The sequence below is a fragment of the Octopus bimaculoides genome, chromosome 8 (assembly GCF_001194135.2).
Source record: "Octopus bimaculoides isolate UCB-OBI-ISO-001 chromosome 8, ASM119413v2, whole genome shotgun sequence".
Taxonomy (NCBI): Eukaryota; Metazoa; Mollusca; class Cephalopoda; order Octopoda; family Octopodidae; genus Octopus; species Octopus bimaculoides.
In genome coordinates this window covers 47,085,344-47,109,305 of record NC_068988.1, presented here as the reverse complement: position 1 = coordinate 47,109,305, position 23,962 = coordinate 47,085,344, and the positions used below count along the sequence as shown (strand labels likewise).

General features: G+C 34.4%; 1 pseudogene; it reads right to left on the bottom strand.

Moving 5' to 3' along the window:
• Positions 1 to 13,049: 13,049 nt before the first annotated feature.
• LOC106870249 (60S ribosomal protein L5-like) overlaps positions 13,050 to 23,962 on the bottom strand; it is a 12,596-nt pseudogene continuing 1,683 nt past the window's right edge.

Here is a 23,962-nt window from a genome sequence, read left to right as displayed (position 1 = left end):
CCATGAGCCTGGCTAGGCTTTAAAAGGGCGCATTTATTTATTTATACATAATGCAAGAAGCAGCTAGGCTTCTTTCTCTAATATTTTATATAGCTCAACCTATTCAAGTTAAATGTGTGTAAAACAAAGCAAGAAGGTCGAAAGAACTATCTACAAAGCTAGTTTTTAAAAATCTAATGGTTATGCGGGTCCACTAGAATAGAATAGTAATCAAAAGGGTCCATAGGTGAAAAAATAGCTGTGAATCCCCGATCTTAAACAATATAGAGACATGGGGGAATGGAAGGATGGAGAGTCACTGACGAGGTCACAGGATGTGTGAAAGATTTAAGACAAAGGACACAAAAATAAGAAGGAATTTATAGTGGGTCTCTTTTGCTTGTTTCAGCCATTTGACTGCGGCCATGTTGGAGCACCGCCTTTAGTCGAGCAAATCGACCCCAGGACTTATTCTTTGGAAGCCTAGTACTCATTTTATCAGTCTTTTTCGCCAAATTGCTAAGTTACGGGGACGTAAACACACCAGCATCGGTTGTTAAGCGATGTTGGGTGGGGGGACAAACACAGACACACAAACATATACACACATACATATATATATATACGACAGGCTTCTTTTCAGTTTCCGTCTACCAAATCCACTCACAAGGCTTTGGTCGGCCCGAGGCTATAATAGAAGACAATTGCCCCTGGTGCTACGCAGTGGGACTGAACCCAGAACCATGTCGTTGGTAAGCAAACTACTTACCACACAGCCACTCCTATGTCTGTTTATTTGGCAAAAAATAAATCCAAATAAACAAACAAATAAATAGAGTTACTATCCCGAAATATAACAAGTTTATTTCTGCAGATATTTATTTTTAAATTCATGAAGACAGAAAATAATATATTTATTTATTTCATTAATTAGTTTTTAGGAATAGAATGATGATATCATGATTGATGTCAACAAAGTAACAAATGTAAAACATGTCATATGAACATCTTTAAGCATGAATATTGGAGAAAAACAGAAATGGGTTTAAAAAAAAATACATTTGAATTAAACAACGTAATTCTACAAGATTAGCTTGCGAAAAGTACAAAGTCACTTTCTGAATAAAGGTTTGTGTACTATTCCTTCTGAGAAAGTGTGTGGCTGTGTGGTAAGAAGTTTACTTTCCAACCACATGGTTGCAGGTTCATTCCCACTGCATGGCACCTTGAGCAACTATCTTCTACTATAGCATTGGGCTGACCAAAAACTTGTGAGTGGATTTGGTAGACGGAATATATATATATATATATATATATATATATATATAATGTTCGCACAGATACAAAATATCAGTTGTGAAATCTCAGATTAGAAAAGCATATAAGCTCTCTTCCACAAACGAAATGTTAGATAGAGAAATGTAGCTACTGTTTTACAAACCACCTAAAAGACCAACCTCAGAGCAATAAAAAGACAAATACCATGTATTAAATACATGAAATAATACGCCAATTATAAATAATCAAGCCTCACATAAAATGTATATCTTGAACAGAAATCATTGCATATTAATTATAAACTAATACAAAAAATCACATTACAAAAACATTAAAGTTAAGGTTTTACTCATCAATAGCAAATCTCCTGTTTGCTGAAAACAACACAAAATTGTTTTATCAATTTATATCAAGTGCTTAATGTGTACAACATTAATTGCGCTATCTAATGGAAGGTCCCAGAATGAAGCAACACTATATAAATGGCACAAAAATTCAGACTTTATGCTCTGACAAAAAGGGTTGTTTAGCAAAATTATTTAAAATTTCTTTAAACACAAGATCTGAATTTTTGAGAAATGTCTCCTCACCGACAAATTCCCGCATAAATTTTGAAAATTTAGAGTTTATCGAGATAAACATTTATCTCCCCTCGTAAACATTCATTTTCTTTACTTTCTTTACTCCATATGCTTCTGACTTGACTATACTTCAATTCTTAAATTCCGGAAATTCGTATCATAATTAAACTTAGGACACTTCTTTGTTGACCTATTATATATACGTTATTTTGTTTTTTATTTGATTCATCACATTAATTTATATAAATTACATCAGTTTCTCACACCAGTTTATACAAATGTCAATCTTTCTTCTACGATATTCTTTAATTACCTTTGAAATTTCTTTATTTCTTCCGTTGCTATATAGTTGGTATAGTAAAAGGTACAAACCTCCGTGTTAATATAAAATAATAACAAATCTAAACAGTTCAGGCCTACTTGTTGTCCACTGAGTTGCATCTCTTGCATTACTTAGAGCATGAGTGAATATATCACATATGAGCCTGTCTCTCTGAGAATGAAAAACTATTATACTGTCCGCTTATTGCATGGCTCAATACCTGTCAAACTAAATTCTGCGTAACGTATTTTAAAATTATACAAGAAGGTTTTGAATACATACAATTCACTCTACAATTGCTTTGAGTACTCTATTTTGATTCATGTAAGTTCATTCACATAAACACACACACACACACACATAGACTCAAAATGTTCACAGATATATATATATATATATTCATATATATATATATGTATATATATATATATACGCGTACATACATACATATAAATATATATATGTTTATATATATGAATATGTATGTATGTTTACATGCATACACATTCAAGTGTTATATTCATTCGTTTAATATACAATACTGAATGAGCTTTTCTATGAAGTTCGTGCTTTTGAGTGCATTTCATTAATATAATAAATTGTGTGTTGTTAAATTGAGAAATGGTACTAGTTATTAGCGTATAGACTGCTTAATCTGTGCCATATAATTTATTAGTTTCTTAATAAAAAGCTTGCTTTTTAAAGGTAGATTCCTTCAATGGATTTTGAACGTAAAGTAATGTCTGGTTGAGTGATTTCAGCATGCTCTTCTGAAGAGTGATTTAATAAGAGATTTTAAATCTTTGGAATCAATCACTTTTAGTATTTAGTTAAATATAACACAACACATACACCCACACACTCATAATCGCATTTATATGTATATATAAACGCACTTATTTATTCATAGCCGTAATTATACTTTATCTGGAAATACTTATATGTTCGTGTATATACAGTCATACGTAAATGTGTATATGTATGTGTGTGTACATACATATATATATATATATATATGCATGTATATATACATGTATATTTACATATATTTAAATATATAAATGCACATGCATATAGGCGTATATATTGTATATTTATTCATCTGCCGACATACCTATCTGTCATTCTATCTATTTATCTACCTTTCTCGCTATCAACCTATCTACCTTTCTATCTATCTATCTGTCTGTCTACTTATCTATCTTTCAGTGTGTGCATACATATGCGCGCCTGTATAGTAAAGTATACGTATATATTAAAAAAGACACATACAAACATATATATCTACACAAACACACGTACGTCCATACACATATAAACATATATTTATGTGAGAGTGTGAGTGTGTGTATATAGATAATTTTATATCTGTTCTTCCATGTCTGCTGTAGACTTCTTTTTGAACTTCAGTATCCTCGTTTCTGCTAGCCATTTCTTTTAAGTTTTTCCTTCTCTACAAATGCTTTGCACTTGGATTATTTGGTGCTTCCAATCTCGAATGCTATTTCTCATGCACATCCCATGTTTGTTCCAGAACACTACAGCTGATTTCTCTTATACTCAAATTTTTTTTTAGTTCATGCTCTGTCGTTCATGCACACTAACAATGCACATCCTTCGAAATATTCTTGCCTAATTCCTTTAGAACATTCATACCCACTCCACATTTGAAGCAGAAGTAACATCGCCTTGCAACACTACATTCTTTACACAAGTCTCGTGCAGACTTCAATTTACTGAACGAGAGAGAGAGAGAGAGAGAGATGCGAGGAAGGGAGTTCATCTTATTATAAATCGTAATTATAGCTCTTGATTCTTACCCTAAATGGTGTGCTTTCAGAACACTCACATTTTCTTCTAATTAGTTCATGTACATTTATGAAACCAATCAGTTACTTCTGGGGAAGTATTCCGGGCATTTGAAAGAATTGTGAAGGCAATGGACAATGAAAAAAACAAAAATACAGAAGAGAAAAATGTTCATAAATAATACATTAGTTTAACGCTTAAATATGGAAGGGAGATAGCCTTAACGTTTTAGACGCGAGTCCTTCCTCAGAAGAAATCTATAGAAGAAAAGTAGAAAAGTGTGAAAGAGTAAAAGTGGTTCAGATGAATGCAGTTCATAGTTTTCTCTTCTCTTGTGCGTAGGAAGTTTTTACTTCTGTTAGCCGACTATGTAATCACCGAAATCCTTTAATTCTGCAAATAGTACATTGGCTACAAAGAATATAATTCCTACCCATATATTTCATGAGTATCCAGATGGCCACTTCCCAGAAAGCAGTAAAGAATTGTACGACTTTAGTGTTTGCTTGTCTTACTTCTTGATTCCGTATTTAGCAATTCTTTTATTAATTTTTCATGATCTGGAAAGAGCAATGATAATCAGAAGAGGCTAAGAAACAAACCGTGATGACCACAAACCATATAAAATTTCTACTGAGTTTCTTGCTTCTTATAGCCTTGCCGATAATACCCCTGCATATACATTGCGCGTTTCTCATAGACATTCCTCTACACTTAATGTCTTAACAATCACTAGATTGTTAACTCTGTTGAAAACCTTCTCGAGGTTACCGAATGCTAGGTCATGAAGCTTGAACCTTACTGAACCTTTCCGTAGCTGGCTGATTAGGAAGAAAACATCGGTGGTACTCGGTCTGGCGCAAACTCGAATTGTATTCCGTGTAACCTAATTCTTTTCTCAGCTGTGCTAACTCTTCCGCTTATCTTCATAACATGGTTCATCAGTTGATACCTGTACACTTTCTCTATTCCAGTGCATCATTGTGAACCATGCTACTCTATCTAATGATACTTTTATGCCAATTATTATGAATGTACCACTTGATTGGCTCTGCTAGTTACTAGTGCTTCTGCTTCAAATATTTTCAGAATCTTAGTCACCTTTCCTAATTCATCCAGTTACTTTCCGCCCTTCATATCTTCAGTCATCCGTTTGACTGTACAGTTATCCACGTTATAAGCTGGTCAGTCTTTTTACATCTGCTTTAGATAGTCATGTCTGCACGTATATTCCTTTCATCCAGCAATACTGCTTCGAAACAATTCCAAATTAGCTTTCCGTATCCTTAAGGTCGAGTACATTGCTACCCTCTACTTTTCCCTACCGATGTACTGATTCACACTGAGAGATTTTTGCGCTCCTTCGTACGTCGTGCCTCAGATCTTAATGTCGCTGGCTACAGAATCATCTTTTACTTTCAGTTTCTCTTCTAACTTTCACAATTTGTTTCTTATTCTTACTTTTCTTCTATTTTCTCCTGGACTATGCTTTAGCTATTATGGTTTTATAACTTGTACCATTCCAAAATTATCATCTTCTAAAGTAGGCTGTTTCATTGAAACGTTCTGTTACTTTTTATATTATAAGCCTCTAATCACCAAATGTGTCATTTCGTATTCATTTAAGCCTACGTGTAACATATAAGTATATATCAGTTCCCATATATTTTTTCTACATCCTCAGAGGTCATATTGTTCATAGTATTTATTTCATTCATGTACGAAATTGGATGATTTTTGTTTCTCGATCACCACAAACGATTTAGTAACACGAAAGTGGGTACATCATACATTAACAGGACCCGAACTCAAGACAGATATTTCAAACCGAATATACAAATCGCTACACATATGTATATATAAATATAGAACACGTGAATATAAATGTTTATATGTGTTTTTGTGTTTGTGTTTATGTGCCTATGTATCTATGTATGCGTGCGTGTGTGTGTTTATATACAACTAGATAGCTAAATGCATATGTATATACGGTATGCATTTATATACATATATACATCCATGCATATACATGCATACACTAAGACAAGTATATACACAAGCATTAGTATAAGTAGATATAATATATACATACACACACATATACATATGTGTGTATGCATGTATGTATGTATGTATGTATGCATGTATGTGCGTACGTATCTATGTAAGCATATATATAATTAAATTCCTAGATTCCGAGCCAAATCCAACAAACTACTAGACCATGAAAAATTAAATGGCCACCTTTGACAAAAACAGGATGACAATGAACCGATAAAAGGAAACAAATAAAACAAATAAATCTTTTCAAATCAATATATTAGAAAGTTAATCAACAATTGTAGTATAAGTGTGTTGGGAAAAAGGAAATGTGCTCGTCGAACCAAAGACAGAAAACACTTTGTGATAGCAGAACGACAAATAACATTTTACATAATGACAAAACCAAGAAAATTTGAAAACAGGAAATAAACCAAAAGAACCGAAGAAAAAATACCCGTTTGAATGACAAATAAGCACGAATAATAAACGCATTGATAATTAGCCAAAGCCATGCCGATGAATAAGAAAGAAAATAAATACCTAGTAATTGCAGTTCTCGCTAGACGATTGCCATGGCATGAAACTTAATTTTCCAGAAAGAGATTCAGTTTGAGTTGACTATATATTCCACGTGCTGTATTCAGTATTATATGCCTCATTCGCCGACAGACAGTAGCTTTTTAATATGTTTATGCTTTTGTGTGTGCCTGCGTGTACACGACTGCTCTTTGCATATTTTCTGTCAATCAAATCCCATTCGCAGCTTATGAGTTATCGATACACTTTAATGGAAACACTTCAGTGAATTAGTGTGCGGTAGAGACGAATGAGAGACCATATGGTTGCGACACATTTTTAAACATACATCCATACCGGTGACAATATATACAGTTTTTAACATACAGCTGCATACATCACAATATATATGCTATCTTATGCGTTTTTCACTTGTTTCAGCCATAAGAATGCCTCCATGCTGGGGTACTGTCTTCCTGTGTTGAGTTAAACAAATTTTCCCCACTGCTTATTTATTTTTTCCTGCTTGATACTTATTCTAGCGTTATCTTTTCTTGCCGAACCAGTAAGTTACAGGAATGTAGACAAACCAACACTGGTTGCTCAGCGGTGGTAGGGGAAAAGACAATACAAACACAAAGATACGCGCGCATAGATACATCCATACGACAGCTTCTTTCAGTTTTTGTCGATCAAATCAACAACCAAGGCTTTAGTCGGCCTTGGGCTATAGTAAAACATTTGCTCCTGGTGCTTCACAGTGAGATTGAACCGAAGATCACATGGTTATGCACATATATTGTCTATGAATGAGTGCGTGTGTGTATGTGTCTATGTGAAATAAAGAAAGAAAGAAAGAAAAAAGAGGGAGAAAAAGAAAGAAAGAAAGAAAGAAAGAAAGAAAGAAAGAGGAGAGGAAAAGGATGAAAGAAAGAAAGCGGGAGGGAAAATAAGGAAAGAAAAAAGAAAGATGGAGAGAAAGAAATAAAGAAAGAAAGAAAGAAAGAAAGAAAGAGGGAAAGAAAGAAAGAGGGGAGAAAGAAAGAGGGGGAGAAAGAAAAGAAAACAAAGAAATAGATGGCGACAGAGGATGATTTTGAATGAAAATCATTTAACATATATCTGTTCAAAATCCAGAAATCTCTCCACAATGAAGAATTTGGTGAACTCTTCGAAACTACTCTCTTTCTGCCAGAAAAACCAAAAATTACTTAAAGTTCAATCTATCTTCTAAGTAGATTATGCAACATCCTGAAACTATGTGCATCTCTTCAACTAATCCATGCTCGGATTGCTCCTCGTGTGTGTGTGTTTGTGTATTTGTATGTGTATGTGCGTACGCGCGCGTGTATGCGTGTGAGTATTTGTGAGCGTGAGCGCGCGCGTATGTGTCGCAGGCAATTTAAGCGTTTAAAGTCTGAAGGCAGTATTACAAGAAGAATGATAAAAAGTTCTGGAATCAAGTGTCTCGGATTTAAGAAACCTGTTGCATCTTGTCTTCGTCTGACTGTTGGCGACGTTAGAGATGGAAAGTAGTAAGAGAACCAGTGAGGGGGATGCAAGTAGGAGAGTTATAGAGAGGAAAATCCGGGGACTTATAGAGAGACGAGCAACAAGTAGGAAAGACAGTAAAAGAGAACAAGAGATATATAGACGGAAAGAAACAGAGAATAAGAGATTAGCTAAACAAGGAGAGAGAAAAGAACACGCACGCAGCACAAAGCTATAATGGGGAGAGAGTTTGTGATCGACAGGATATAAGAGAAAAGAAGAAAAACTCAGAGCCAAAGATGGAGAAGAGAGTAACAGAAAGAGATAGCAAACGAGAGGGTGATATACAGAAGTACAAGTAGAGAAGAAGGAATTTGAGCCATTAAATTTAATAGATAGCGACTTTAATGGAGTGGAATGTTGAATTCGAGAGAGAGATAGTAAATTTTAGAGACTAATAAAAAAAAAAAAAAAGAAAAGAAATGTGTAAGTGATTCATTAAGATCGATAGAGACTGAAATATGTCAGAGAGAAAAACAGAACAGATGGAACTAAAATAGATTAACAGATGATAAAAGAGAAAGAAAGAGAAGGGAAGTGTATCTGTGAGTGAGAGTGAGGGAGAGAGAGGGTGATTGCTTGTGTGTAGTTTTGGAGAGAAAGGAAGAGTAGGGAGATAAAGTGAGCAAAATCGTGCATGATAAAATGATCAAAATGCGATTAAGAGAATATCGGTAAATTATCTTTAATACCTAACTTTATATTTACTGTTCTAAAACATTTTTTTGTCGTATTTTTTACTATTCTTTTTGTTCAAAATGTCACATATGTATGTATGTATGTATATACATACAAGTACATACATACATATATGCATACAAATATACACGCATACACATGCGTACATATAGGTAAGTTTGCTTTTGTAAACAGTTGGAGAACTCAGGGCAATCATAGCTGATAAAAAGATATCCTCTCTCTTTCTCTATTTATGTATGTATGTATGTATGTATGTATGTATGTATGTACACACACACACACACACATACACACACACACACAGGAGTGATTTAAGGGCCTAGAGATTCATTTACAAGTCACATGTTAGTTTGACAAGCGATTGTCATAGATCTGTAAGAACTTCAGTGACTGTTATAGCAAGTTAAGCTATTAAAAGATTATCTATACGTTGTTTACACATTCAGTCCCCATTCTCCCACGAGTAATAATCAGACATTACGTTACACATACACATACATACACACACACACACACACACACACACACACACACACACACACACACACACACACACACACAGAAAGAGAAAGGGAGGGAAACAGACGGATACACAGAGACACAGACAGAAAGAGGGCGTTAAGATAAGAGAAAGAATTTAGAGTAGAAAGTGCATTGAAATTTTTATGATAATTCATGATAAAAACGGGATGTTTATAGAATATAATCAACCGGTTTCATTTTATACAACTATTCCTGAACCTGCTTCATTTCATGAACATTCCATTTCTGTCATAAACAAACAGTGTATACACAATTAATTGGAATTAAAGACTTAATAATATGACCAGGTTGTACACTAAAATAGTAAGAAAACAATCATTTAATAAGTTAGTAAAACTAATGAATCGGAGGAGATAGTTATAATTTAAATACTTGAGTCGCAGAACGAAAGGAAATCAGCGACTAAGAAGGAGGAAAATAACGGAAGGAGGCAAAGAACCTCGGCAGCAGGCCCAACAAATGTTATAATATCGCATGTCCTAGTTGAAACGATAATCCAGGCGGTAAGGGGATAAGCTAATGACATATTTATGCTCCAAGACACATTTGACGAAAGAAAGTTACATAACGTTACTAATGAGCTCTAGATGATAAAGGGTCTTAACAATATAATCTAATAAGAGGGTGGGATATATATATATATATATATACATACATCAAGTGCAGGACATCATCAACAAGTGAAAAATACGTAAACACTTAATGATATTCAAGTACGGAATAAAATACCAAAAGAATTCTAACTCCTCCTCAGTTGTCGACTGTTAATTACTCCCCATTTTGAGCTTTCAACGACAAGATAGGAAACCTTTATAGAATAGCATTAATGTACACTATATTAAAATAAGAGCTACTAATAGTTACTTGCCATTGAGATACATGTTTAAGGAAATTTTTATAACTGCCTTGTGTCTACGACCAATTTCTGGCTCTGGGATGGTTTGTTCTATTTGCAAAATATTCATCTCTCACTGAGTGGAGTACTCCTTTGTTGATCATACCTTAAGGGAACAGTAAACTATATTTTGTTTCACCCATGCATTCACATAAAACTCACTTGTTCCATGAAAATGGTTTACTGATTTACTGAGAGCAGACTCCATGTGTAGTTGTGTGCATGTATGCAAATACATCAACATCTTTAATATGATGACATAATACAATTTGTTTTACACACCTGGACTAAACGAACAATTCTGCAAACAAGAAGAGGGGATAAATTTCTTAAGTGTATTTACAAAACATAAAACTTGAAGTAAAACTTCAATATATCTGTTAAATCGCTGTTGATGATTCTTTTTTCTCACCGCTTATTAATTCAAGTTATGAAAAGATATTTTTTTTCAATCATTTGAAATGTGGCAAGTCTTTCTTCGATGTTTTCGTTGAAACTTTATTTTAGACTAAATTCAAAGATTGCTTAGCACCAGCTAATTTAATTATTAAAAGAAGCAAATAATTTTTTTTCTTTCTTTTAAGTGCTGAGAATGTTTCCTTGTAATTTATTTTGTTGCACAAATTTCATATTTTAAAAATAATCGAAAGTGCTAAAGAAATTGCATGGAAATGTAGAAGAGTAAGCATAATAATTTTGGCTGGCAAAAGAATATCAGTAACACAGAAATTGCATATGTAAATAAATGAGTTTGCGATTCCTAATAGTTGACGTGCGAGGGCCTCAGACACAACCACCACACCTTGCTATATACTGCGAGCTCGTGCTGCAACCGTGCACTACACTAAATACCCCGTTTGTCTTTTGTGTCATCTCTCCGTCTCAGTGTTTCTCGCTTGCAAGCACATTTTCTGTCCTAGAATGTTGGCACAGAGGTCCTAGGGCCTGACCACGTACACTTTTGACTGTCATATTATTACCCCGTTGGTTATGACGACGAGGGTTCCAGTTGATCCGATCAACAGAACAGCCCGTTCGTGAAATTAACTTAATAAGCAAGTAACTGAGCACATCATAGACATGCATACTCTTAACGCAGTTCTCAAGGAAATTCAAGGTGACACAGAATGTTACAGGGCTGACCCTTTGAAATACAGGTACAACTATTTTTGCCAGTTGAAGTGACAGGAGCAAAGTGAGATAAAGTGTCTTCATCAAAGACATGCAATAACAACACAGATGTTGCGTGGGCCTTGACCGCCCTGTGCGGCAGCCAAGTTGGCTACTGCTCCTACCTCAAATGTAACATACCTTCCGTATTAGGAATTCATTTGTATATAAAATGACTGCTCTGTGCGGTCCACATACCTCATGCTCAGCAATGAACGCTAATACAATCTATAAAAATAGTATTACACATATATGAAGAAACCACGTTTTACTTAATGTCCCTAATAAAACATTTGAAACAAAAATAAAATCTTCAAATCAATCGTTTATTGAAGATTTCCGATGGCATTTTACTGTGGCTATGTTCCTATTATTATTATTATTCCTTGGATTCATTAAAAAAAATGCACTTTTTCTTGTTTACGTCAAAATTTCATTATTACACATCTGTTTAAGTAAGCAGAAATAGCATTAAAAAACGAAGTTTCAAGAAAAATTCCTTTGTACTATATATTAAAGATGTGTTTCGTTAAAATTGAAAGCTTGTTAATAACAATTTGTGTATTCTTTCATTTTAGAGCATATGTATATTTTTTAGTCAAAATTTTCAGAACCATGTAATATTTTTTGATTTAGCTTTAAAAACGAATTTTTTAAAAACATTAAATGTGTACAAGACAGACACTTTATATTGATTTTTAAGCTTTCTTAACCAACTGAGGAATCTTTGTAAGCCATTATGTTAATTGGTACAGCTCTTTATTTAGTCAAAAATCTACTAGGTAACCATTTGTTAGTTACGCAGCTATCGAAGGCTGAACCCAGTTTCTTGTCTTCGCAAGCGAATGTAGCTCTAATCTAAATAACAATTTAGACACTTTTCTACAGTTTTCTTTCGATTAAAAAAATTATGTATAAACATATTCATTGATCAATCTACATACGTAAACACGCACAAATATATATATATATAGTGCAAATATAATGCACAATTAAAATGGATAACTCATGAACAAGATTTAACAAACGGGATATCAACCTAACACTATAACAGTATTATTAAGTATCTTAACGTTTCAGACCTTAGTCTTTCCATTAGTGAACGAGAGAAATATCAAGAAAACAAGAAGAAAAAAAATAGTGTGAAGAAAAATAAAAAATAAAAATTCAAAGATTTTTTTTCTCATTGCTTCATAACCATTCTTGGGTATTAAATATATTTCATTTTCAAAACAAGAATCGTCCCGAAAATAAAGAAAAATATGATCATATATTTGAAGCTTCTTGGAAAAAATGAGAAAATAAAAATAAGATACCTGTATCACACTCCCCCTTTCTTTGTATACTTGTATAGCTATCTCGCTATATATGTGTGTATATATATATATATATATATATATATACGCTTGTATGTATGTATGTATGTATGTATGTATATATGCATGTATGTATGTATGTATCGATAGATACATACACACATAATACCTACATATTTACATTCATGAATTACATACGTGTGTGTGTGTATCTTGAATTAGGTATATATTTTGCCAGCTTTAATTGTTTTACCGTATTAATTATAATATTGCTTGTGTATATGTGTATATAAATACATACATACATACATACATATATATATATATATATATATATATATATATAGCTTTCCAATTAATTCAGGTGTTCTGCCTAGTTTAATATAACGCAGGAACTGCTTTTTGTATGTTTTTACATCTTTTTCTTGAAGTGTAGACCTATAATTTGCAACATGTTTGCCAAAAATATTATCCCTATGTACTTCAGCTTTAAATTCTTCACTTTCAGCATCATAACCTGGGAAGCGATTAACATTGTGAAGTTTCTCCACACCATCATCAACAGGACCTTTTATTGCTCCAAGGACTCTTGCACCAGTTGTAGTAAGGCTGAGTTCAACATCAAGAAATGCAAGGAAGGCTCTAGGTTTCCCTTCAATGTTCTCAACATTATACTCTTCTCCACTTACATCAGTATAACCATCATAGATGGTGTCCAAATTGAACGTTTTCAATATTCTTCTGGCAAGAAGAAGTCCTGTGCAATATGCAGCGGCATAGATGGTCAGCCCTACCTTGATGCCATATCTAGGGAACTCATGAGAGTAGGCCGAAGGCACAATCATATCTCCCTCAATACGAGCATACACTATCTGACAAATAATATCCTTATTAGTGAAGCGAACTATCATTCGATATTTAGGTATATTATACTTGTTTTTTCTCCTGCACCACAAGACGTTTCCTCCCGCAGTAATCAGTTTTTCCCTCTCTCCTCCTTCGGAATTTTACCTCAAACAGTTTTTATATTTTTATTATTTTCACGAACACCGTTTCGGTTTATTTTACAAGTCCAAAAATCAGTGCCTTAATAATAGCATCAGTCAGAGAGACACTTCAAGAAGAAAATGGAGACACATACAAAAAGCAGTTCTCGCTATATATATGTGTGTGCGCGCGCGCGTGGTTGTGTGTGCGTATGAACATATATATAGATGTTATGTTTGCAATGACTGAGTCAATTTCATTTTACGTAATAGATGATTTCATTCGAATTACTCAATTCGTTTTTCTGATTTATTTTTTACCTTATCAGTTGTGGAGAACTAATTTCCCTTTTCTGTCATTCGCAGATTTTATTGTTCTGAGTGAAAAATCATTGTGTGTGTGTGTGTGTTTAGACATATACGTATGTGTGTATGTGTATATGCCTATGTTTATATATGTATGTTTTTTTTCTCTCTGTCATAAACATTTATATTTTTGTTGAATATATACCCGCTCCTATTTCATCAATATTTCTCACTATAGATTCCGTATGAAACTGAATTGTCAAAATATCGCTTGGCATTTGCTCTTTCTTCCATTTCCATATCCAGCTTGAACTATCCGCCTTTTATGAATGGTTAAAAGATATTTTTCTGTGTTTGAATAAGCAACATTTTTCGATTTTCAGTGTTCCAGGGCCGAGAAATTGATTGAAAAGTATTTCTAGGAAAAAGACTTGTGTATCAGAGAATATTACTCGAAACATTACATTATCAAAACGGATTGATTTAACTAAAATCGCGTCAGACACCAAATACTAAACCAGACAACCGATTTTATTATTTTACGTGTGTACGTACGTGTGTGTTCTTTTACTTTCTTATTCTTTTATTTGCTCCAGCTAGAGTACTGTAGCTATGCTGGAACACCATCAATATTTAATTTTGTTTTTATATTAAAATGAAACTCCACGAATTATGACTTTGAGTTTCACATTTTACTGACCTTCATGCAATAAAAAACTGAATCAACTGATCTTATATTTATGCATGAAATAAAATCCGCTGAATATGCGACGCAAGTTAACAACAAAAACATCGTGATTTGTAGCATGAGAAGCAGCCATTCAGTATTTAGCCGTTAGGCATTTTAAAATATTTCAGCAAAAATCTCGATTTATGGCGACAAAAGTACTTTAGCACTGAACGGGTGAATTCCTATAGAACAAATTTTTATTTCTTTTTTTTTCAAAATACAAAGATCAAACGATTTGGCATGTTTTAATATCTTCAGAATGATTTTATAGATTCTGATATTGTTATGTTTTAAAGAGCAGATGTACTTTGATAAATTTGTGTCAAAAATCTGTCAGGATATCTGAAATAATATTTGTATTGATTACATGTTAACTTGAAAGGATTTTCAGCAAACCTAGTATAATCCTTAGAAACTGAATCACTAACCATATATAGTTTAAATCAATAAACCAGTTCAGATCAATTTCCAAAAAAAATTTAATGGACAATTATAATTCTAAATCTGATATGCACTCCTTTATTGAGCGCTGTTACTGAATCCCTTCGCACGTAGAACAATGGTACTATAATTGCTAAGCATTCATTCACATCATTATTATATTTCATTCTTGTATGCTGATCTCAAATTTTTTTGTCAGTAAACTTGGATCTGTAGCAAATCTCTTTGCACTGCAAGTCATCCACAAATTGCGATATTCGCATTTTGATTGTTTCATTGTTTTCACTCCCTGAACGGCGGTATATGAAGATAAGCTTATTCAATATACAAGTATTTATACCATTAAGATATGAGATCTTCTCTACCCTAATGAAGGAGGCTCGTCTCATCCTATGTTAAATACATCCATGTAGCCGCATTTTGTAATGGACTAAATCTACCAACATTATTATTGATTGCCGAACCCCCAGAAACAGCTCACCCTTGTCATTTGTACTCTGTGCAAGTTGGACATATTTATATAAATATATATATATTTATACATAGGAATTCATTGTTCGTCATCTAAAAGTTTCCACCTTTGCTTATGTGAGAAAGCTATGCAGTCTACCAACATCACTAGAAAGAGAGAACACATATCAGCCGGAGAAAGTGAGTGAAATAGAGAAATGAGGAAGGAAGAAAGATTTCTACAATAAAGACAAAACTGCATCTAATTCACCATGTGTGGAGAGTTTTTATAATACTTAGCAAATAAATACTAAAGGAAACGTAGATCCTTCCTGAGTCACACTGACGCATAGGGCCAGTTTCCTGGCTTCCATGGTAAATATATTCCCCTACTGGATGGGACGCAAGTCCATCGCAGGATTACTCATTTTTGCCAACTGAGTGGATTGAAGCAATGTGAGATGAAGTGTTTGCTTAAGATCGCAATATGTCACCTGGTTTGGGAATTGAAGCCACAATCTTAACTATTAAGCCATGTGCCTCCACTAAAGAAAATATAACCCTTCTAATTTCTCTACCGTCTCCATGATATATCTCCCACTATTCTGGAATATGTAGAACAATATAGATAAATATCTAATTCTAGCCCTGCTAAATAGGTTTTTTTCTACAATATCCTAATTCAGTTTATTAGTCATTCTTCTCAAATGTCTATTTGTAACTCAATTGCAGGCTTGAAATAACTCCAAACTTTCTTCAAAATATTATTTACTGTGAATACCTACGATACTGTTAAAGTGTTTAATTAGCAATTTATTATCGTACCATTGCCTGATTATTCATTCCTTCAGATGATTACTTTATCTACAAACAAATCAAATCAATTATCTATTCCACCATATCTTATCTGACTGGAAAAAATGTTGTTACTCAAAACATCTAGAGTGCAGTTGGATGCATTAAGATATTGGTACCACTTAAAAATTTAGACCATCATTTCTGTTATGACTATTATAAACATTAGTTACTGCATGTCTTTTTACTGTTCTATTTTTTTTTTTTTTTTATAGTAACATCTAAATAATTCTGAAGTGCTTCTGTTTGCTTCCAAATCATTAACATAAATTTCATGTAGTAAATTTTTTTTTTTTTAATTCTGTAATTAAAAACAATAATATAATCTATGTACCTACAACATCCATGCAGCTGCTTAATTAAACCTATATTTTATATATTTATTTATTTTTTTGTTTGTTTGCATAAATAATTAAGGAAATTAAATTCACATGATGAGATTTGTTAGCTATCAGAGGACTACAGTTACAATCCATATAGACTCCTTTAACTTGTTTAAGCACTCTACCTGCAAACTAAAACCATGCATAATTAATCACAAATGTAATTACCCTTTCCAGATTATTCTCTATCCAACTTGTATATCAATTATATCTTAATTTAGAGAGAAAACCTTCACCACTTTTAATCATTGTATATTTAAATTTCTCTCCAAATGCTAAATCCACGACTTTATGTATCTCATCTTCCAACAATTTTAAATCTAAATTCGTATACAGCACAGGGAAATTATACATATGCATTCTCTTAATTTCCTTTATGCCTTTGAGCTTACTCAAGATTTATATCGGTATTTTGGTATATTGCATTGCAAATACATCACTAAACAACATAGCAAATTAACTGTTAATAATCTTTCTTGCACAAGCTATAAATCTACTTTTGTATGGTATCTTATGCAATTTCAGACTCCAAAACAATTTAAGGATGCGTATGTTCTCTTCTCATCTATAAATATTGCTAAAGTTTTCTACTTCAAATACTAATTCAGCTATCAGTATATTATCAAAATCTGGTACACACATACATGCACACACACACACACACACACACACACGCACAAATATGTGTCATCGATGTATCATATATCCAAAATACAAGCACAGTCCAAAGTATAAAACAGTGAAGTATTAAGGTAATAAAGTTAATGTCTGGTAATAGAATGACCAGTGGTTTTACATCCATGATGGTTGCAGCCTCGTGAACTACTCATCAGACTCTAGTCAAAAGACAAATTTAATTTTTCACCTCTGGGAGGTAGAAGTTTTGCTACAATCAACGATCATTTGGTTATCAAAGAAAAAATAGTCCAGCAATAGTGAAGATGGGTTATTTCCTCTAGACCAGAGGTTAAGAGTTAAATTTGTCTTTGGAATAGAGCCTGATGTGTCATCTGCCAAGCTACAACTTTTGGGAATGCAAACCCATTGGTCACTCTATAGCCAGACATTAACTTTATTACTTTAATAATGTGTGCGTATGCATGTGTGTGTATGTATGCGTGTGTGTGTGTGTAAATTTTAAAACAGTTTGGTTTGGCTCCATGCAACTTAAAGTTTCGCAGACCATTTCTTTCATGCAGACCATTCTTTAGATTCACACTCCATTTCTTTAGATTTCCAAAACAAGAAATACAGAAAATCCAAGAAGGCTACTAGAAAATAGGCTGCGGTTGATCAAGGAGGGTCATGTAGTATTGTTAGAGTAGGATCAGTTGCTCATCAATAGCATTTCCTTTAGAAAGAGGAATCTATTTGTTCTTTCATTGCACGGCTGGACAAGAAGCTAATGTGTCTAAACGTCTGTGTGTGGCAGAAGTAAGGCTGGTTAGTGTGTGAGTGTGTGTATGTGTGTGTGTATACATACATATAGTGGAGGCACAATGGCCCAGTGGTTAGGGCAGCAGACTCGCGGTCATAGGATCGTGGTTTCGATTCCCAGACCAGGCGTTGTGAGTGTTTATTGAGCGAAAACACCTAAAGCCCCACGAGGCTCCAGCAGGGGATGGTGGCGAACCCTGCTGTACTCTTTCACCACAACTCCCTCTCACTCTTACTTCCTGTTTCTGTTGTGCCTGTAATTCAAAGGGCCAGCCTTGTCACACTGTGTCACGCTGAATATTCCCAAGAACTACGTTAAGAGTACACGTGTTAGTGGAGTGCTCAGCCACTTGCACATTAATTTCACGAGCAGGCTGTTCCTTTGATCGGATCAACTAGAACCTTCGAAGTCGTAAGCGACGGAGTGCCAACAACATACATATATATGCAAGATGTATGAATGCATGGATGTGGGCATGTTTATGGTTGTATGAGTGTGTGTGGGTGTGTGTATACATGTGTATATACATATGCGTATGGAAGAGGACAGCTGCATAAAGAAGTGCCAAACACTAACTGTGGGGGGAACCTGTGGAAGGGGTAAACCCACAAAGATGTGGTATGAAGTGGTGAGAATGAATCTTCAGACATTGGGCCACACTAAAGAAATAACAAGGGACTGGGGGATGTGGCAATTTGCAGTGCTTGATAAGATGTGTTATGCAAAGTAAAATCATTGTCTTCCACACATATAGGCTTGTCGTTCAGGTGCTGGTGCCACTTAAAAGGCATCTGTGACAGTGCTGTGTTAACACATCCATGCCAGTGCTGCATATATACACCAGCGCCAGTGGCATGTTAAAAGCACCCAACACACTATGTTAGGTGGTTGATGTTAAGAAGGGCATCCAGCCATAGAAACCATGCCACAACATAATTGGGGTCTGGACAGCGCCCTGCTAGCTGGTACCATATCAAACCATCCAACACATGCCAGCATGGAAAGAGGATGCTAAATGATGAAGATGATATATCGTAGCATATCGGCAAAGATACAAATACACATGCAGACATGCATATGTATATGTGTGTATATATATATATATAGATCCAGGAGTGACTGTGTGGTAAGAAGCTTGCTTCCCAACCACATGGTTCCAGGTTCAGTTCCACTGCGTGACACCTTGAGCAAGTGTCTTCTATATAACCTCAGGCTGACCAAAGACTTGTGAATGAATTTGGTAGACGGAAACTGAAAGACACCCATCATATATATATATGTGTGTGGGGGGGTGTATGGGTGTGCGTGTGTGTGGGTGGGTGTGTTTGTGTGTGTGTATGCATATATGTATGTATGTATATGTATGTATGTATGTATGTATATGTATGTATTTATATGCATATGTGTTTGTGTGTATAAATATATATGTATGTATGTATGTAGTTGGTATTTGTGTTTGTTTGTCCCTCCATCATCGCTTGACAACCGATATTGGTATGTCTGTGTCCCCTTCGCTTAGCAGTGGAGCAAAAAGAGACCGATAGAATAAGTACTAGGCTTACTAAGAATAAGTCCTAGTGTCAATTTTTTCAAATAAAGCCGGTGTTCCAGCATGGCCACAGTCAAATGACTGAAACAAGCAAAAGAATAAAAGAAGAGTGACAGCTGTACAAGCACCCACTGAAGTAGACACACATATAATATACACGTGAGCACACCAATTTACTTCGTACAATTGCATTCCTTCATAGATACTCATAACTAATCACATATAATTATTTTAATAGAATTCATCTGAAAAACTGATGTCGCAGACTCTCTTTTGCTATTTTGCTATGAATCTGAGATCCAATATCTTAGTACAAATTTCTCAAGTGGAATTCAAGGCTGGCTAATATCTTCAGGATATTATGTCCACTTTAGTTAATACTATACTTATTTAGTTTTGAAACAGTAATATATGAATCACTTCGTTATTCTATTAAAGAATTGTATTTCTGCTGGTTTTATGTTCCAAGTTCAAATGCCGCTGAAGTCATCTTTTCCCTTTCGTCATTTTGGGGGTCAATAAAATAAGTACCAGTTGAGCAATGGGGTCGATGTAATCAACTTCTCTTCCTCTAAAAACTGCTGGCCATGGACCAAAAAGTAAATGAATTATTACATTGAAGAATGTTTGGCATCCTGCCTTCAATTTTAATGTCTCGAAATGGTGCATTTTCATAAATATAAATTTCCCTGGATAATCCTTGTCAGTAAACAACTTCCCAGTTTTGAACACATTTCATTAAGATCTTCTCTTGTTAAGATCCTCATCTCTAGTGTCACTATATTAAGCTTCAACAGTTTATGCTCATACCTTAATTCCATTTCAATGAGTGTCCTCATAGTTTGGAATTCTTTATTAAGATGCTCGTGCAGTCATCTCATTTCTTGTGTAGTTACATCATCTTTGATCAATTTTATCCTCTTAGTTAAATCGAAACCTAGTACATCAATGAGATTACTTCATTAATATGATAGGGATCTATTCTGAAGAATTATCATTATATAAAATGCTTATAATAATTTTATACATACATGTGTGTGTATAAATACACACATATACAAAGAGATACACGTATGTATATATATATATATATATATACATATATATATATAGAGAGAGAGAGAGGGGGGGGGCAGAACAAGAGAGACAGACAGACAGATACATACATGTGTATGTGCTTGTGTGTGTGTGTGCTTACAGGCATACTGGCATACATATATTATAAGCAATATCATATAATATCTTGTATTTCTGAATGATGAGATGATGTATTAAGTTTAGATAAAATAAGCGATTCCTCTCCCTCAGCAGACTTAAAGCTGAAAAATTTTAAAATTTTCTTGTTTCTCTTTCAGTTCGTTTAATATTATGTAAAGTTATCTGACTCCTGCAGAGATACCACAGAAGTTCACTTTATATACAAAGCTTATGGAATGCAACCCTAACTTGGGGATTGTATGAAATTCCTTGTGGTACTCTTGTAACTGATAATGAATTTGGAGGTAATATATATTTTCAAAAGAAACTGAAGAACCTAGAGAAAATATCAAGGAAAGTAGTTAGATATTTCAAATATAGATAACTGACATAATATATAAACAAATGAGCACAGCTGTGTAAAGAAATACTGATCTCTAACTGTGAGGGAACCTGTGGAAGAGGTAGACCCAGGAAGACATGAGACGAGGTGGTGAAGCATGATCTTTGGATGTTAGGCCTCACAGAGGCCATGACAAATAATCAAGACCTTTGGCGATTTTCTGTGCGTTTGAGAAGACATATCATGTCATGTGGCCAGTGCCAGTAACACATAAAAGACAGCCGTGCCGGTGACATATAAAAGGCACTTGTGCCAACAACATGTAATAGGCACCCACTACAATCTTGGAGTGGTTGGTGTTAGGCAAGGGCTTCCAGCCATAGAAATCAAGCCAAAACAGACTGGTGCCTAGTACAGCTCTCTGGCTTACCAGTCCCATTCAAACTGTCTAACCCATACCAGCATGGAAAACAGACGCTAAATGATGATGATGATGATGATGACGACAACGACGACGATGAGGCGGATTAAATAAACAAACATGAGAACGTCTACCTGGTTATTTACTCAGTTAGAAATAGCAGCCGAATATCCTTTAAATTATGTTGACTTCTTTTTAAAAAATGGAAATAAATTGAATTATATAAACCTAAATATAATGTCGTAAAACATATGGTCTGATTACAGGTTATTTGAATACTGAATCAGGGATAATTGAAGGTTGACAAACATTGTAAGAGTTGGCATAATCAAAACCATTTCTCACTCTTTTATCCTGTTCCAAACATGATTCGTCATTAGAAATCATATTTAACAATGTTGCTGTTTGTTCCTTCTTGAGCCATGCCTGGCTCATAAGGGCTGGTTTCCCAGTTTCATTGGCATATAGGTTCCCCACCTGGACAGGATGCTGGTCTGTAACAGGTGAACTGCTAGATGCAGGAGGAAAGAGTAAAAGAAAGTTCTGGTGAAAGAGTCAGCAGAAGTTCACCTTTCCCTTCTGCCGGAGCCACATGGAGCTTAAGCGTTTTGCTCATAAACACACATATTGCCTGGTCTGAGATTCGAACCCACGATCACAAGTCAGCTACTCTAACCACTAGACCATGTGCCTCTGCATATTTAAGCCATAATCATCTTAAATGAAAATAGCATTCAGTATCAACTGATGGATATACTCATAAACAACATGGCGCTCACTGCTTTCTAGGATGTGTAGGCATTTCACATATAAATTATTTGTAGAGTATCATTACTTTCAATATATTTTTGACATCACTGTTGCTGACAGTTGTTTGGAACATATCTAGTTTAACCCTTTTGATACCAACCTGGCTGAAACCACCCCAGGTTCTGTAGTACAAAATGTCTTGTTTCCAAAAGTTCTGAATTAAAATTTTCCACCAAACCTTAGTCACAATTTACTTTCCGAGCTCTAGCTTAATGATAACTAAGTTATTTTACTAAATTCTTTGTTATATTCAAAATTAATTGCAAGAAACACAGAGTATCTCAACAGAAATATGGTACCAAAAGGGTTAAAGAGGAATTCATCTTGTTTAAAGTGTAACCTATCTCTCAATTGTTTTCTCTCACCTCACAATTTTTCTTGCGGCTAATTCTGCTATTGCTTTTTTGTTGCTATTGTTATCACCATCATTATCATCCTCGTTGCTACTGTCATCATCGCTGTCACCATCACTGTCATTGTCGTAATCATCATCATCATCAGTTTCTTCTTCTTCTTCTTCTTCTTCTTCTTCTTCTTCTTCTTCTTCTTCTTCTTCTTCTTCTTCTTCTTCTTTGTTGTCTTTTTCTTTCTCTCTCTTCAATTTTTTCAAATTGTTTGTGGTATATGAAACAAAACAAATAAACAAAATGTGTGTATAAATGTAAACAAAACAATTTTTTTTTTTTCATTAGAAGCGTTAAAATGTGTATTGTATGATACAAATAAGAAGATAAATTTTTTTGGAATGTAAGTCAAGGGAAATCACATCTCTGCTATTCTAACGGCAACTCTGTGTTCTAAAAAAATATTATCATCTTATTTGTATCGTACAAAACAAGCAAAAATATATCTAACCCCTTTTCAATTCAAGTTTTTTTGTGTCTGTTCTTTTTCTGAACCTCAATAGTCAACTAGAGATAGAATGTTTAACTCTAGTTTTTACAGTATTAAAAACAAAATTAAGCGAACATCACTACTCTGTAGAGAAAAGCAGTTTATTTTTCAACAACAGTATGTAGAGTTGAATTTAGTATTGAAAACTTATAGGGAATCTTGTCCTATTCACAAAATATCACCTGCTCACAGAAGAGAGCTTAGGATACACATGCCCGTGCTAGGTGTTTGTGGAGGTGATGCTGAGATGACAGGACATTTACTCTGTGTGAACTTTAAGTGTCCACAGACACAATGACAATATTTCAGCAATAAATCCCATTAACTCATCAGCAACTACAACATACTTTGTTCTTCAGAGCTGATTGGTCTCCTACCGCCTCTTTTCAGGCATTCCTCCCTCTCAGCTTTAGTGTGTGTGTGTGTGTGTGTGTGTGTGTGTGTGTGTGTGTGTGTG